Genomic DNA, 17,280 nt, shown 5'->3' on the forward strand with positions numbered 1-17,280 from the left:
ATACGAGCTTGAGACAAAAGGTGGCACTGAGTGCTCATTTGCATGTCATTTCCCAGAATCCCTTGCTGCAGTGGAAGCGCTGTATGCTGGGTGACAATGGGGAAAGACACGGTTGCAGACCTGTCTAAGACATGCAAATGAACATACAGTAATATTTACAGTGGCTTTATGCTTTACTGTGGAGGGTTTTTGTCACTTTTTTTACCCACCATAACCTTAATGACAGTGGTGATGACCTAGTCTAGTCTCAAACCTGCTTGCCATTAAGACCAGCCTCACACTGATGATACCCATCAAGGTTGAAACATGTATGTGAGTAGGTCTAATGGCTTTGCATCTCATCCCAGCCTCTGTTTAAAAGCTGTGTTTAAAACGGCATGCATTGGCTTGAGGATTGGCTTGTGTAATACGAGCTTGAGACAAAAGGTGGCACTGAGTGCTCATTTGCATGTCATTTCCCAGAATCCCTTGCTGCAGTGGAAGCGCTGTATGCTGGGTGACAATGGGGAAAGACACGGTTGCAGACCTGTCTAAGACATGCAAATGAACATACAGTAATATTTACAGTGGCTTTATATATATATATATATATATCTATCGAGAAAAGTCTTGATGTAGGTTTTGCACAAATTAGGTCCTGCTCACTTGTGCCTGCTACGAGACGTGCGTGCGCTCGTTCGGCACTCTGTGATGCTAGTGTATAAACGTTTTCACACTCGATAGAAATGACGGTAAAGTACAGCGTTGCTGCTGCAACATTTTGCCGCCACAACCCCACTTGAAATTTCGGTCTGCAGTCGCGTAACGTGAGCTGGTTCAGCCAGTAAGGGTGAACCATCTCCGTGACGCGGTTACTGCGACCCAACTCCTGCAGCTAGCGTACAGATCGCTGGGCTGCAGGAGTGCGCGGCAGAGGCGCACGTGTCCGTAGCAGGCACTCTGAGCTGGGCCTTACTCACTGCCGAGGCGGATTTCCCCAAGGCTGATTAAGCTATAGCCCAGAACAGGGGTGCACAAACTTTTGGTGCGGCGCCCACCTGCCTGCTCTCCCCCAGTGCTCCCGCCCCCCTTACCTTTGTGCCAGCGTTAAATGATGGCGCGGGATCATGTGACATCACGTGACACTGCGTTGGCATGGCAACGGGCATCAAATGACGCCGTGGGGTCATGTGAAGTCACGTCACATGATGCCGTGCTGCCATGGCGACGTGCCGTCCGAAGCCAACTGAATCAAGATAAGTGAGTTACACAGGCCTCGCACAGTCCCCCGGCATTTAATTTAAATGCCTTGGGGAAGAGCGCGGGGCCTCTGTAATCGCCGCTCACAACTGGCCTTAAGCGACAATTTTTTTAATGGGGCTGGGAATTTGTGTGTGTGTGTTGAGAGGATTTCTTACCTTTTCTGGAGCGGCCTCCCTCCTGCCGCGTCATGGCCACCCCACGTCACATGCCGCCGTGACGTCATTACGCTGCGGAGCAAGCCCCCCGAGCCTATGGTTTGCAAATGGTCAATCCGCCGCTGGTTCCTCGGCTCCATTTTCCTAAAGATGTGGGGTGCTCTTTACCCACAAATGCTGCAAACGGCTACAAAATCATGGAAACTTTATAGGAAAACGCACTGCAGATTATACAGTGTTCTAGAATAAAAAGTTCTCCATCAGGAGGTGTAGTTTCAACCAAAACGTTAACCCTAATAAATAACGTTTTATTCTTAAACACTATATAGTCTGGAGTGCGTTTTCCTATAAAGTTCCCTTTATATACAGTACAGATGCAGCGGCCGTTATTCGAACATATCACGCGTTGTATACCTCGGAATAGCCATGTCACGACGCGTCATTACCGCATGTTGACTCGTTTTTATCGAGTGCAGAAAATGGCATTTTAGTGTTCTGGTTTTTAAAAACCTGCAAAATTGACACAGTACTGTACTGTCCACATTACAATTCATTCATTTCTGCCACGGAAACACGAAGAATTGCACCCAAAGAAATCGGGATCCATGAAATTCAAACAAAGCAACCACGTGATCTGGCCACGTGGAGTACAGCAGCGCACACAAAAACGGCTCCGTGATATGTTCGAATAACGGCCGCTGCATCTGTAGCGCTCACAATGTACTCGCCGCTTCACAAAAGAATGTAGACTGTACTTAATACCTAAGTAGTAGTGTGTAGGGGAGCACATACAGTGCTGGGCCTGGCATTAGGCACAGTAGACACTGGGGCTCGTGTCAGTGTCTCCCAGCTGCAAAAGTGTCCTCCCCTCCAAATATATCAAGGCAAAAATCCCATTGTTTTTCCACTTCTATTTTGTGCAGTTTTTTTGCCCCACTTTTTCAGCCGGGAGACCTTGATACATCATCCTCAGTGTCTCTGCAGTGGATGTAAATTGTTATTTTCACTACGGTGAGATTTGTTTGTGAATCACATATGCCTACAAATGGTCACAATATCAGGGCAACAGAGCAAACTGCACACAGACTCTAAATCCTGACAAATTGTTAAAGGACACCCAAAGACCACACATAAAATCTAACAGTGGGGAGCAAATTACACTGTACACTGTTTTATCTGCATACTGTAGCCTCTAGTGTGCAAGAGAGAAATACTTCCTCACTTGTAATTTATTAAACTTTTTCAGCAATAGAAAGGGAAGGAGGTACAGAAATAAAGACATTAAAAAAAAAGGGAGGGAACAACCATTTGGTACAGAAATGTCCGTACAGGGAGTTTACATATACATACTCATTGTCACAGGAGACCAGGACTAACAGACCAGGGATCAATTCGCCAGACAGAACTACAGAGTTAATAAAAGTGAATTTATTGGAAAATAATATCCACAACTGTTCACAGACATACAGTACAACATACACTCCCAACTGGGGGAACCCCCTGCAGGCGTAGGCATCTCTGTGAAGATATTTCCCCCTTTCTGCTCCCACACAGTGTTCAGCTGGCACTGCTATCAGAGACTCCAGCAGGCACACACAGGAGCCCAGAACTCTGGGACATATATAACTCCACCTGCCTCTGGAATTCCCAGTAGAACTCAGAACTAGCCCCATGCCACAGCATGGATACAGGAAGGTAGTTAAGGCCAGGTGACTTCAATTTGACCCAGCCCCTGATTGGTGGGTGAAAATGCAACATAACTTTGGTTACATAAAAAGAGTTATATGGAAAGGTCACAGGCAACTTGCAACATTTCTCCTGAGTACAGAGTTAACCCCTGGTGCCTGAAGGCTGGAACCAGGCTACACAACACAGATATATACAACAGATATATTACTGACACGTTAGGCCTCGTTCAGGGTGCTGGCTTCGGAGGGGGGGGCATGCTGCCGTGTGAGCTGCCGTGGGACACAATGTATTCAAATTGAATACTGGTTGTCAGGGTAGCAGCTGCCCTGTCTCCGAAGTACGGAGTTGACGCTGGCTACAGTTTCAATAAGGCCTCGTTCAGGGTGCCAGAGGCAGGAGTTGGAGGGAGGGCGTTCGGGAGGGCGGGCGGCAGTCTGCTGGGCGATGTGTGTTCATCCTCCAGCAGACTTTTTCAGGCGTTGAGGGGGAGGGGGCGGGGCTACAGACGGCAGGTTAGGGATCCAAGTTGCAGTCATGAAATCATTCTCAAGAATGATTTCATTGGCTGCCGAGGTCCCAGTGACACTGCTGCAGCTTCAAAAAATGAATTTTTTGTTTATTGAAACTGTAGCCAGCGTCAACTCCGTACTTCGAAGACAGTGCAGCTGCTACCCTGACAACCAGTATTCAATTTAAATACATTGTGTCCCACGGCAGCTCGCACAGCAGCACGCCCTCCCTCCGAAGCCTGCACCCTGAACGAGGCCTAACAAGCCAGGTTGTTTTTTGAAGCTGCAGCAGCGTCACTGGGACCTCGGCAGCCAATGAAATCATTCTTGAGAATGATTTCAAGACTGCAACACCGATACCTAACCTCACGTCTGTAGCCCCGCCCCCTCCCCGCCTCCTCAACTCCTGAAAAAGTCTGCTGGGGAGGATGTACACACATCGCCCAGCAGACTGCCGCCCGCCCTCCAACTCCTGCCTCTGGCACTCTGAACGAGGCCTAAAGGTAATAAACCTTTAGGCCTCGTTCAGGGTGCCAGAGGCAGGAGTTGGAGGGCGGGCGTTCGCGAGGGAGGGTGGCAGTCTGCTGGGCGATGTGTATTCATCCTCCCCAGCAGACATTTTCAGGGGGAGGGGGCGGGGCTACAGACGGCAGCTTAGGGATCCAAGTTGCAGTCTTGAAATCATTCTCAAGAATGATTTCATTGGTTGCCAAGGTCCCAGTGACGCTGCTGCAGCTTCAAAAAACAACCTGGCTTGTTTAGGCCTCGTTCAGGTTGCAGGCTTCGGAGGGAGGGCGTGCTGCCGTGCGAGCTGCCGTGGGACACAATGAATTTAAATTGAATACTGGTTGTCAGGGTAGCAGCTGCACTGTCTCCGAAGCCCCGAGTTGACGCTGGCTACAGTTTCAATAAACAAAAAATTCATTTTTTGAAGCTGCAGCAGCGTCACTGGGACCTAGGCAGCCAATGAAATCATTCTTGAGAATGATTTCATGACTGCAACTTGGATCCCTAACCTGCCGTCTGTAGCCCCGCCCCCTCCCCCCCAACTCCTGAAAAAGTCTGCTGGGAGGATGAACACACATCGCCCAGCAGACTGCCGCCCGCCCTCCCGAACGCCCTCCCTCCAACTCCTGCCTCTGGCACCCTGAACGAGGCCTTATTGAAACTGTAGCCAGCGTCAACTCCGTACTTCGGAGACAGGGCAGCTGCTACCCTGACAACCACAGTTCACTTTAAATACATTGTATCCCACGGCCGCACGCACGTCAGCACGCCCTCCCTCCGAAGCCAGCACCCTGAACGAGGCCTTATTCAAAGCAGCCAAATCTACACCTAACGTCACACTCATATTTTATTTTATTCTCTTCAGGGAACCCTCTCCCAATCCATTGACTGCTTCAGGTATGTCCTCAGATCTTACACCCTTCCGCTGTTGGCTCTTCACCTTTCTACTCTGCTCATTTATCATCTTCCAATTCCATGGTTCTCAAGTCCTACGGAATTTCTTTGTTGAGTGATTTAAAAATGAGGTAAGTTTCTCCATTAGCTGGACCTCATTTATTCTCCTAATTACTTCTCTTCTAGAGGGGGAGCGTGTTTTCTTCCACAATGCTAATATATGTGCTATTAATTGGTGGGTGGGGAAGGTTCTAGTTCTCTATTCGTTTGGCTAAAATTATTATAATTTGATTGGGATTGTATTACTTAAAACTTCCTTTATTAGGTTCTTTATCATTTTCCAGTACTGTATTGCCGGACAAAACCACCACATATGTGCTATGTCACCTATCTGTCCACACCCTCTCCAGGACATATCTGACACTTCTGGGTATATCTGTTTTAATCTCTTAGGGGTGTAATACTATCTAAGCATGATTTTGTAGATGTTTTCTTTTGTTACCACGCATATGGATGTTTTACCTGCATTATCCCATATATCCTCCCAGTCCTCTCTTGATATATGTTGATACAGTATTTGTGTTTGAAAGTCCAGTGTCCATTGTTCCATGTATTTATGGTCTGGGATGTCTCATCAAAACTAGGCCTCTATTCAGGGATGGTATCAGCCCTTTTTGGTACCTTCTTATTCTGCATAATTCTTCATATGGTGTGGGCTCTGGAAATTCCTCCCTCAAGAGTTTGTGCTTTATATCTTAGCTTGTACATATTTAAACAACTCGGACTGTGGGAGACTGTATTTCTCTCTGATTTCCTCAAATTGCATTAGTTTGTCTCTCCTGAGTAAGCCTCCCACATCTAATATCCCCCTTTCTTTCCAAAGATCGAATCCCCGCCCTTGCATATCTGGGGTGAAGCTTGGGTTATTGAACAAAGGGGAAAGCCTAGAGAGGCTTGTCAACACCGCCAACCTGCCTTTCTCTCCCCCCTCCCACTCCCCCCTACCCCCTCCCACTCCCCCCTCCCCCCTCCCACTCCTCCCCTTCCCACTCCCCCCCGATTGATCTAGCTTTTCTTGTTTGTTTTCACGATAAATTGCACGATCCTGTTTTCAATATTCTTTATATTTTTGTGTGGATTAGGGGCTGGCAACGTCTGGAAGTGATAAAGGAGTTTTGGAAGGATTTTAATTTTGGCTGCTGATGTAGTAAGAGTTCCACACCTGTAAATCTTTCTTAATTTTGGTGAAAAATTCTGGGTAATTATATTTATATAGTAAATAATAATCTGTAGTGAGATATATTTCTAAATATTTTAGGTGACTCTCCCTCCATGTATAACTGAAGTTTAATTTGAGGAGATTAACTTCCGCTCCCGTGAGGGTTAAATTCAAGGACTCTGACTTCCCCGTATTTATCTTGTGCCCAGATAAATTCCCAAAATCCATAAGCGTGGCCTGTAGGTCTTTTCCCTCTTTGAGGATCACCACTATATTAGCCTTCGTAATTTGTGCATGGATCTGGGGATATCTGTCTGAACCAACCATGGCGACCAGATTTTTAGAAATTTGGTGCCAGTGTCGTTATACCACTCTTTTTTTTAACCAGAAAATGATGTGTCGATATGCTGTGGGATATGTCCCTCTTAAGGTATTTGGCGCTCCCTGAGAATCAAAGTGTGTCTCTTGTAAAAAGAATATCTGCTTCTAGCTTTCTGAATTCCCTTAGAGCCAGTCTACATTTACTGTTTGCGTTCAGGCCTTCAACATTCAAAGACACCCATTTTATTGGAATTTGGTTAGCCATTTTAGTTTTTCATTATATTTTGTCTTTAAGACGGGTGTTAGGCATCATGGTCTCCTCCTTCTGTCATGTGCCCCGTCTCCGCCCTAGTCTTTTCCTCCAAAACATTTCTTAATTCTTGCTATTTGGATTGAACACATCATTTTGACGATAAGCCAACTTTCTGTATTATAAACACCTTTTTCATTCCTTTTCCCTCTGTTTCTTATCGACTTTTCTCGTCAATCAGTAGCCCTAGTACTAGCGCTGGAGGGGGAAGGAAAAGGGAACCAGACATGCCTATATCACAACATTTAACAATTCGCTTCCCTTTTGTCTCATAGTTAGCTCTCTACTAAACGAGAAAGGGAACACTGCATCCCAACTGTGAATCTTATATTTGTCTCTGCTTTTAGACATATCTTCTCTGTCTTCACCCATCCTGTCCAATGATAAGTCCACACACGTGTGGGAGTCTATATGAATAATCAGGCTGAGCAGGTATTGCCTGATTGTCCTTAATATTTTAAGCTCCTCTGCCGTTCTTTTCCTGAGTGTCGCAGTGGGATTCAACCCACATTAATGCTAATTGAGTCTAGTCACACAACCCTTCCATTCATCACTCATCTCTAGTTGCCCACCTAGACTGGCTTTTCCCTGCTTCTCGCATGTTGCTGCCCATCTCATAGTCTGGTAGGACGCCGTCTACTGCATAAATCACTCCCGCCTCTCCGCTCACGAGTTATCAAGGCGTGGGGAAAAGGGTCTCCACCATCAATCAGATGGGGAACAAAACAGCCCAAACAGGGGCTAACAAGCCTGGCAGATAAGGTAATCCACCTGGACAGGGTTTCTGTGATAGTCTTGCCCTTCTGTGGCTGAGCATCAGTGATCGGTCTCTTCTGGATTCCCTCAGGTCCTTGGTTAATTCAGGTTTATTCCTCCTCGTTTCTCAAGCTCTACTTCTACTCGTCTCTCTCTCCCAGCAGCTCCTCTCTCCGGCCTCTTGCTGTGGGCCTGCCTTTGTTGTCTCGGTCTGTCTCTAGGGCCCAGGCCTTGCGTAGTAAGGAATATCTCTGCCTTCTCGGGTAGTGGATCAAGGCTAAGGCTTGTTATATAGTTTGCACTGGTGTGCGTGCGGGCGCGCGCCCAGTGTTGCGCGTGCACATGGTGTGCGTGTTCAGTTGCTATTGCGCAAGCTGTGTCTCGCGTGGCTAGGGGGCGTGGCTATGATCACACTGTGATTGGCTCGCAGCACGGCAGCAGAGAAAAAATACACATTTCTTGTATTTTCACGGATGTGCCACGCCAACGCTCACGGCCGTGCATGCATCTCAAGTACAGTATAGCAACTGCAGGCTCACACCTGCAATTATCATTGACGCGCGCGCACTATATTACAAGCCTTATTTTCACCTACTGCTAACAATTAGGCATAACGGGAAGGCTTATCTATGCCTATCTCATGTTCCTGTTGTATAGCCGTTACAGGCCAGGCCTCTCCTTCAGCTTTGATCCCTATTTCTCTTAGGGTCCTTGAACCATGGACCCAATGCCCGGTGGGCTTGGTCCATTTGTAAGTCATCCTGCAGGCAGGTTTGCCACCACTCTGGGTTTGACCCGGAGACTACGGGTTTCGGCCACATATCTTCGGGCTACGTGTTTACCTGAATAATCTCCGGCTGACGGCATCAGCATCTCCCCCTGCAAATCCCGTCAACATGGCTCCGCGATGTCAAATTGCTGTGACAATGGGACGGTATGTGACATCCCAACATCACGCTGTGTCGCGTTGCGATGACAGCGGGACGCTATGTGATGTCACAGCATCATGCGGGGTCACGTTGCCATGACAACGGGACATCACATGGCGCTGCAATGGCAAGTGACATCACATTGTCATGGCAACGTAGCCATTTGATGTCGTGGAGACATGCTGACTGGACCTTGCAGGGGGAGATGATGCCGCCGCCGTTGCTGCTGCCGATGCCACTGAAGGTAAGAGAAATAAATATATAAATAAATGTAAAAAATGTAATTGCAAAAAGTCTCCAGGTTAGCCTTCAACAGAATGTGGCAACAGTGCCTGCAGCAGACTATCACTCATTAGAAATAATCTTTTGTGGTAGGCTGCAACATCTCTGCTTTGACAATTTCTGTGAAATTTCAGGTCCGGAGACTCCATATTGTCTGTCACTCATGGCTCTTATATTGTAATTAAGCCTCAGACCTCATTGTCTGTATTGACTTGATATTGTAGGATGCATTAATTAGTTTTCCAGCTCTATCGTCCACTCTATGGAGGACATTTCTCTCTTTAGCTACACCAATTCTTTGTCCAGAGCTGCTTGGAATATTTTCTGCCTCTTTTTAAACATTACTTTAAGATCTTTTTTTTCGTGAGGGCTGCATTTTCTTCTCTCTCCGGTTCTGATTCGGACGATGCTCGCTCCGCTGACGTGCCTCACTGTCATTTTCAGCTTCCAAGGGAGAGTTAGTTGTAGGTACCTTTCTTATCCTTCTTCGGAGGCATGTAATGTAATTTTAGTAACGTTAACTAGATTACATGACTCTGGACCTAAGAAGGAATCTGAGGAAGAAAGCCTTCCCTCCAAGCATACCCATGACCCACCCTTGAAATAATGACAAATCGCTTTTGGGGGGAAAAGGTCACCGCTTTTATTTACATCATAACAACCAATAAATGGCGGTGTGAAAAAAGGGGGATTATACCAGGCTAGGCTGAATTGTACCCGAACTCACAGATAACGTGACTCCCACTTTACCCCACCTGCCGACCCAGCCAGAGGTAAAACCATCACCCCCACCGGGAGGAGGAACCCTTCAGCCAAGCCCTCCCAGCCAAACCCAGAGCTCCTCCCTTCAATCTGAGGCCCAAATCCGTCCAGCTAACCCAGGGGTTTTATGCCAGCCTGGCAATCCTACTCCCAGACCACAGCCTGTGACAACCATTATTACTGAATTAACCTACCGGCATAGCTGTGCTGAACAGATTGTAACATACAAATCCCTTCTATCATAATCATTTTTATACAAACAATACATACAACACTTCATAAACAAACAATAAATGAGGGAAGGAGCCACCGCTGTGAGCAATACAAAGTAAGGGAAGAGTGCCTGCCCCTTGTACCTCCTTTTATTCTCAGCCTTACCCCACTACAAGCCAGCCAATCTCCACCTGACCCTGCCCTATAACTTAGCTCTTAATGGCCCACAGCTAGCCCCTTTTGGCCCTAGTCATGGGCCCCTTTCCCTAAAGTTTAGGGGCTTCAAAAAGATGACACAAGAGCATAGTTGAGAAATAGATCATTATTTTGCATGAAATGCCTTATCTGACCTCAAGTTTATAATTGGGGATAGGTAAATATATTGTAATATGCCCTGTACATTGCACAGAAACCAGTCCGTTGAAATGGCAAGAGAGACTGAACAAAGGAAGGTTTCTTTCAGAAAAACTTGGTTTTTGGATGATTTTTAAGTATGTAGCGCATATTCCACCCCCCCTTCCCTCCCCCCCCCCCCCCCAATCGCTGATGTGGGTGGTGCAAGGAATTACATGTTACCAGGTGTGGTGCGTATATCTGCAGGTTCACAGGAGGCCTGAGCCTCCGCTACTGGGAACCTGGGGTGCTTCTCTGGAACGTTCTCTCGTCGGTCAGCGCCTCCACCTATGTAGGATTCTATAGGAATGTAGAATGACCCTAGCATAAGAACCCACCCAGAAACCACATACACCAGGGTTATGGCTAAAAGGTTTATTGGACGAGTAACACAACACACAGTATCATGATATAACAGTGCAATAATATCAGCATACACAACAGTATATAGGCCACCCTCTGTCACTAGCTGGCGGCTATAACCTTGCCCCTACTAACTGGGCTGTAACCTTCTTAGCCCCTAACTGGGCTATACCCTTACACCCCCTTCCCAACCCCATGTCCAGAGAGTCCAAGCCCACCCAAGTGTGTGAACAGGCCTGTCACATGTGAGGAGCAAGGTAACGTTGGTGCACGTGTGGAAGGATGTAAATACCTGCCCAGGTGTTAATACCTGCCCAGGTTTCTCTACACCTGGGTGCCTTCGCAAAGGGTCTACCGGATCCGCTTGGTCCAGCGCTGATCTGTACCTCCGTGTGGGATGGGGTCCAGCCGGACGTCCCACCGTAAGGATAGTCTCTGGATCAGCATCTCTCTCCTTCCCTGCACTAAGGAACTGCAGCAGGGTCTCTCTCTCCTTCCCTGCACTAAGGAACTGCAGCAGGTTCTCTTTCTCCTTCCCTGCACTAAGGAACTGCAGCAGGGTCTCTCTCTCCTTCCCTGCACTAAGGAACTGCAGCAGGGTCTCTCTCTCTTTCCCTGCACTAAGGAACTGCAGCAGACACTATCACTAGGTCCCTGCCTAGCAAACAGCTGAAGGGGCACAGGGTCTTTACCTAAGGGCCTGTCCCTATGAACACCCACCCTCACTAGTGGGGGAGTCAGGGCCTCAACTCTAGCCCGGGGTACTTCTGGCCTAGGGCAGAAGCTCGCAGCTCTCTGCCCCCCTTCCTTCCCCCACTCCTCAGTCTCACTGACTTCCTGCACATTGCCTATACAATGTATCTACTCTCTACAGGGGAAGCTGCAAACACTATTGGCTGCCTGCAATCATCTGACTCACCTGCCTCTAAGCCTGCTGGGAGTTGTAGTTCCCTGTGAGGCTTTTCCCTATGAGGACCGCATGGGCGCCTCTCTAATGCCCGCCTACCTTTCTCTATCTGCGCCTGCGCTAGACTAATGGCCGACCCGCCACTTTCCTGCGCATGCGCAACATCTAGGGGGCCTTCCTGCCTCTCTACACTTTCCTGCTCTATGTGTAATGGCCGCCGCGACTGCAAACACGCACAGCGCATGCGCGAACCTCGCGCCAACCGCGACATGTCCGCCGGACACCTTCTGCGCATGCGCGAACTCCCGCTCATGTGCGAACGCGCACAAGATGGTGGCGCCCTCTCACTGATGTCGCCGGGAGCCCCCGGCGACACACTCGCCCTCGCAGCATCCCCTACCGGTGCGAGGGTAAGGGGGACCAGGGGGAACCCCGCTACAAGTATAAAGCACTGCCCCTTTTTAATTTAATTCTGACACCCTTAAAAATACCTAGCTAATTTTACAATCCCACCTAAAAGACACACATATTAAAAAGTCTATAGGTTGAAAACTCACATAGTAAGGCTAGTTTAAATAGGCTGAGAGCTATACTAGAGACAGAAGGCCCTGCGCTGTGCCAGAAATACAGTACACAATTACATGTAGAATAGAAATCAAACAAGTTTTTGAGCTGCATTGCGTTTTCATTTTTGTTTTCCTTCGTGTCGGTATCTATGCAGCCAGGGAACTGTGTGCCTAACATAATGGCGACTTTAACTGTGACTCAGGCCAATAGGAAGCTGTGACTTCATCCGTTGCGGCTTCCTATTGGCCGGGGTGAACGAGACATTTAAAACTGCACAGGGATGCTGGCACCGCTACAGAGGTAATGTCACATTTTAAAATGCAATGCAGCCTGTTCTGCTGCTATAACCACGTAGCTGCCTGCCGCTGTGTTGTACGTCTAGAGATGGCACATGGAAAGCTCATGAAATCACCAGGTGCCTTGTTTGTGGTTTTTCTTTGAAGATAGTAGGACCTGGCTACTGATAAGATAACAGCAGGTGACATGCAGGGGTGTTAGTGGAGAAAAAGCTTGCTCAGCAGGTTTAAAAAAAAAAAGAGGCAATAATTGCACAGGTAACTAAACATGTTTATCACGGGTAACATAGTGATCCATTTGTTTTATGTTAACCCCTTGCTGCCATGGGACCTGCAACACGTTGTAAATAAATCTGTTGCAGCTCCCACTGACAGAAGAGGGTTTCGTCTTTAAATGATCCACGTCACTTTATTCTTTTTGCCCTTGTGTCATTGTTTGAAATAATTTATGCAAGGTTGCTAAATGCAAAGTAGCTTTTCTTTTCTTATAATGATGACTTGCTTTGTTTAATAATCAACATATATTTTTTCACATATAATGCTGACCGTGTATGGTTCACTGCACATACAATTTTGCAGGCACAATCAGTCCCCCACCCAGTAGTGCTTGAAATCTAGCTTTGGTACCTGAGACACAGGGAGATAAAATGACTTGCTCATGGTCTCAAGAAGCTGACACCATTTGTTAATATATAAATATAAATATATATATATATATATATATATATATATATATATATATGTATGTATGTATGTATGTATGTGTAACCCTGCTTCCTATCACTAGCAAGCGGTTACTATGTGCTGTGTTACCTGCTGACTCACAGGGCCTAAGCCTCTGCCACGGAGAGCCTGGGGTGCGTGCAATATATATGTCAGGTGCAGCGCCTCCACCTGCGACAGATCCCGCCAAAGGGAAGTTAGTCTTCGCAGGACGTATATACAAGAATTACCCTTACACAACCAAGTTCTAAAACCAAGCTCTTTTACTGATACTGTAGGTCAAACTCACGATACATTACATGCCATGACATTTCGGTATGCAGGTACACATTATATAACACGCCACAGCGGACGTCACCATCACTTGCGCCTCGGCGGACGCCAACAACAACTTCCCCCAATCTCGCCACGGGGTGATCCCACCCCGTGTCCAAGTATGCTACTCAGTTCTCCCGCTCACAACAGGCCTTATGTGTGTGTATGGGTGACTGCGCAGCCATTATGTCTCAGGTGAATGAAAGTTACAGTTGATGCACTTGATGAAATACCTGCCGAGCACTCAGGTGTGTAGACAACGCTCTTTCCCTCGCTAGGGTCCGGGGCGCTCCCTCTCGGACTCTGGCAACTCCAAAGGGGTCTGAGCCCAGATCTCCCTCTCGACAGAATAGTCCCGGGCAAAACTAACAATACTGGGGTAAGACCCTTACTAAGGCGGTCCCTAGCTCAGCTTGTCTCTAAGGTGACTCAGGGCTAGCTGGGCCTGGGGCACCTGGCCTGCGCCTGGAGGTACAACCTCCCCGCGCAGTTTCTCCGTCTCCTTGTCTCTCCAAATAGCTCTGACGCCACGTGCGCGCAACCACTGCCTATATCTCTGGCAACTCCTCCGTCCATAGGCTAAACGCTCTCACCTGACCCTCCCCGTAGGGCTGCTGGGTCAAGGGACTGCTCCTCTCCCGCCAAATGCACTCCCCTCCTTCGCGGGCTTTTGCAACTACTCTTTGCAAGAGCAACCTCCCATTCCTTGGGGTGAATCAGGGGTCTCGGCTACATCTATATACATATATATAATGGTGTTGGCATGTGCAGTATTTTTCAGCTTGGGATATAACATGAAATAAAAAGGAGTACATAGTATTGATACTCAGGCAAGTGAAAAAGACAAATGTAAACAGGAAGATACATGTAACCCCTCTTTGGGATTACTAGGACCTAGGTGGTTAACTGTGTGGGCTCATACAGAGTAATTCCATTTCCCCATCACCTGGGGCTGGGGGAACTAGCAGAAGTTAAGCCACACCCCCTTCTGTCTGGAGATGGTGACATCAGACTGGGGGAAGCTTCTGTAACCAAGATCCCAGGAGGAGTTGAAGAAGAGGGATCTCACTGTGTATATGTATATAGGTTCCTATGTTTAGGATAGGGTAATGATTCACTTTTATTGCTTTCTAGTTAGGGAGAATATCCTTGTAGATAGTGTCCCACAGAAATGCCCAGAGGGGGCTCCCCAAGCCACAGCCCCTTGGCATAGTTGAACCAGCCCCATCGGAGGGTTCGTAGCTGGCTTTCATCGAGAATGCCACATGGTTGCAGGCTGCCCCAAAACGGGAAAGCTGATCATGGAGGGAGTAGTACTATGCCCGCCAGGGACCCGGGGGACATGGAGCCCTACCAGTGCTATGGAAAAGAGGAACCATTAAACCTGAACACCTTCCTAGCAGACTGAGATAGGGCAGCTAGGGAAGCCATAGAAACAGTATAGCCAAAAGGCCACCCAATTGGATATGCAAAATGTACTGTATTTAACAAATGTCAGACTGTACCTAAAGGTAATAAAGCTGCTTTTTGAATGAATAAAGTTCCTGGCGCCCCATTGCTTACCACCGCCCAGACTGCATGAAGCCTGCACCCTGAATAAGGTAATGCATCCTGAGTAGTCAATACAGACACTGATGTAAACTCCCTAAGAGCCGGACAGGGAGGGTTACATATAAATATGTAGCCTAGTGCCCCTGGCTATGGGTTTCCCAACCTTGACACATAAGTCCTGGTAAGTGCAGGCAGTGTTAGGGTTAAATCCTTCCTCATGAGCCAGCATGAGACACAACTTAATTGTATCTGAATGTGACCATAGCCAGGTGCAGCTAGTGGCTGTTGAAAGCATCATGCCTGGGAGGGGGTGGTTATAGGTGTCAGCACTGTGGGGTGATGCCTGTTCCACCCTCAGACCTGCCCAGTTTTGGGGCAGAGTCACTAACCCCTCCCCACAGGTATATAAGAGGCTTCCTTCCTAAATTATAGTGAGAGATTCCAGGATGTAGCCTGCTCCATAGTGAGTGAGGTGGTTCAACCTCAACCCATCAGGGGGTGAGGGGGTGATGACTAGCCTCAAGCCTTTGGGGGGCCTAGTCAGGGACAAAGCAACTGCAAGATGCGAGGGAAGGTGTTCATCTGTAGGGTGTGACAAAGTACCTCTCTTGCGTGGGAGATGGAATCTGCTGGCCTGCTAATAAATGGCACAACGTTCTCTGTCTCCGTCTAATTACTGGAAAGCGGTTCCTGTGGGGTCCACTATCTGTCGCTGGCAGATCCCTACAGGATGGAAGCGCTGCCCCTGGAATAATGGAGCTGAACATTCTGTTGACTTGGGTAATAAAATGGTCACAGCTTTATTAAATAATTGACATAACATTATCAAAACCCTGAGACTGCCAGCCAACTCCTACTGAAGGCTCTCCAGGTCCAGACTTACCAGTGCTCCAAGCCCAGCTTCTGGCAGCACCAATCCCTTTTGGTCTATGGGCGCACTGAGCCCAGCCTGTCGCCCACCCACCTTTGCAGCTCCATTGTACTGCCTGGAACCCCTCTAGCCCCAATCATTTTTCACACCTGGCTACGTGCTGGGAAACTATGCTTGCCATTCAGCACTTAGCCAGGCCAAATTACAGGATGGGCCCCAGGGTGCAGAACTCTTTTGAAGCCACCCCCCCCCCCCCAGGCTCCATCCAATCCCAGGCTGTCACCAGCCCCCACCCCTTAGACTGGCAATAGACCCATGCTGGGGGCATTTACAACAGTCAGAGGCCTGTTCTTTCTGTTTGCTTCTCTTATGTTGTTAATTATGACATGAATGCTCAGGCACACAAAGAGGAGTTTAATATGAATTTGCAGCTCTGTTCAGCAGTCAATCATGACTTGTAGTTATAGTGGAAGTAATAATTTGAAGTTCTGTACAGGCTGCTGGAATCACCTCCTGGGCTCATAATTTCAATAATCCAGTTCAACCGTGGATAATCTGGTATTCATGCTGTGTTAGCCTCAAATACAGTTAGGTCCAGAAATAATTGGACACTGACATAATTTTGACTCTGTACGCCACCACAGTGGATTTGAAATGAAACAACCGAGATACAATAGAAGTGCAGACTTTCAGCTTTAATTCAAGGGGTTGAACAAAAATATTGTATGAAACGTTTAGGAATTGCAACCATTTTCATACACAATCCCCTTATTTCAGGGGCTCAAATGTAATTGACAAATTAACACAATCATAAATAAAATGTTCATTTTTTTTTTTTATAACTTGAATTTTATTGATGAGTACATGCTTGTTATACATATATATATAAAAAAACATTTAAACAAATATTATTCAAAATAGCATGTAGTGAACAATAATTAACACATAACTGACCCACATGGTTTTTCGAGCCCTATTTAACCATGTGGTAAAGGATAGTCATTCTTATTGTGAGGAGTCAGGGGATAATAATAACAGAAATAAATTATAATAAAAAAAAAAAAAATTAAGAGGAGGAGGGAGGAGGGAAGAGGGAAGGGGTGTAGGATGGGAATGGGAGAACGGAGGAAATGGATGGAATATTCTCTGAAGGCTGTTGAGAGGTCTTTGCTGCCGCCGAATAGCCGCAGTAGCTAAGGAAAGGTATATATGAGCGAACTCATATTGTGTGAGGTATTTGTTGTGGAAATGGGCTTCACCTCTCTGTAGGAGAACGCATCTATTGCTATCATAGCCAAATTGTGTCACGCTCTACCCCGGGGATGTCTGTCTGTGCTAGCCAAGGGGTCCAGACTTTTAGGAAATTGTCGCCAGTGTCATTAACTAAGCTAGTTAATTTTTCCATCTGGCAAATAAACCAAATACGATTCCGAATCTTTGGGATAATTGGAACTTCGGGGCGTTTCCATAGTGCTGCGATCTCACACCGCGTTGCTATTGCGAAAT

The sequence above is a fragment of the Ascaphus truei genome, chromosome 1 (genome assembly GCF_040206685.1).
Source record: "Ascaphus truei isolate aAscTru1 chromosome 1, aAscTru1.hap1, whole genome shotgun sequence".
NCBI lineage: Eukaryota > Metazoa > Chordata > Amphibia > Anura > Ascaphidae > Ascaphus > Ascaphus truei.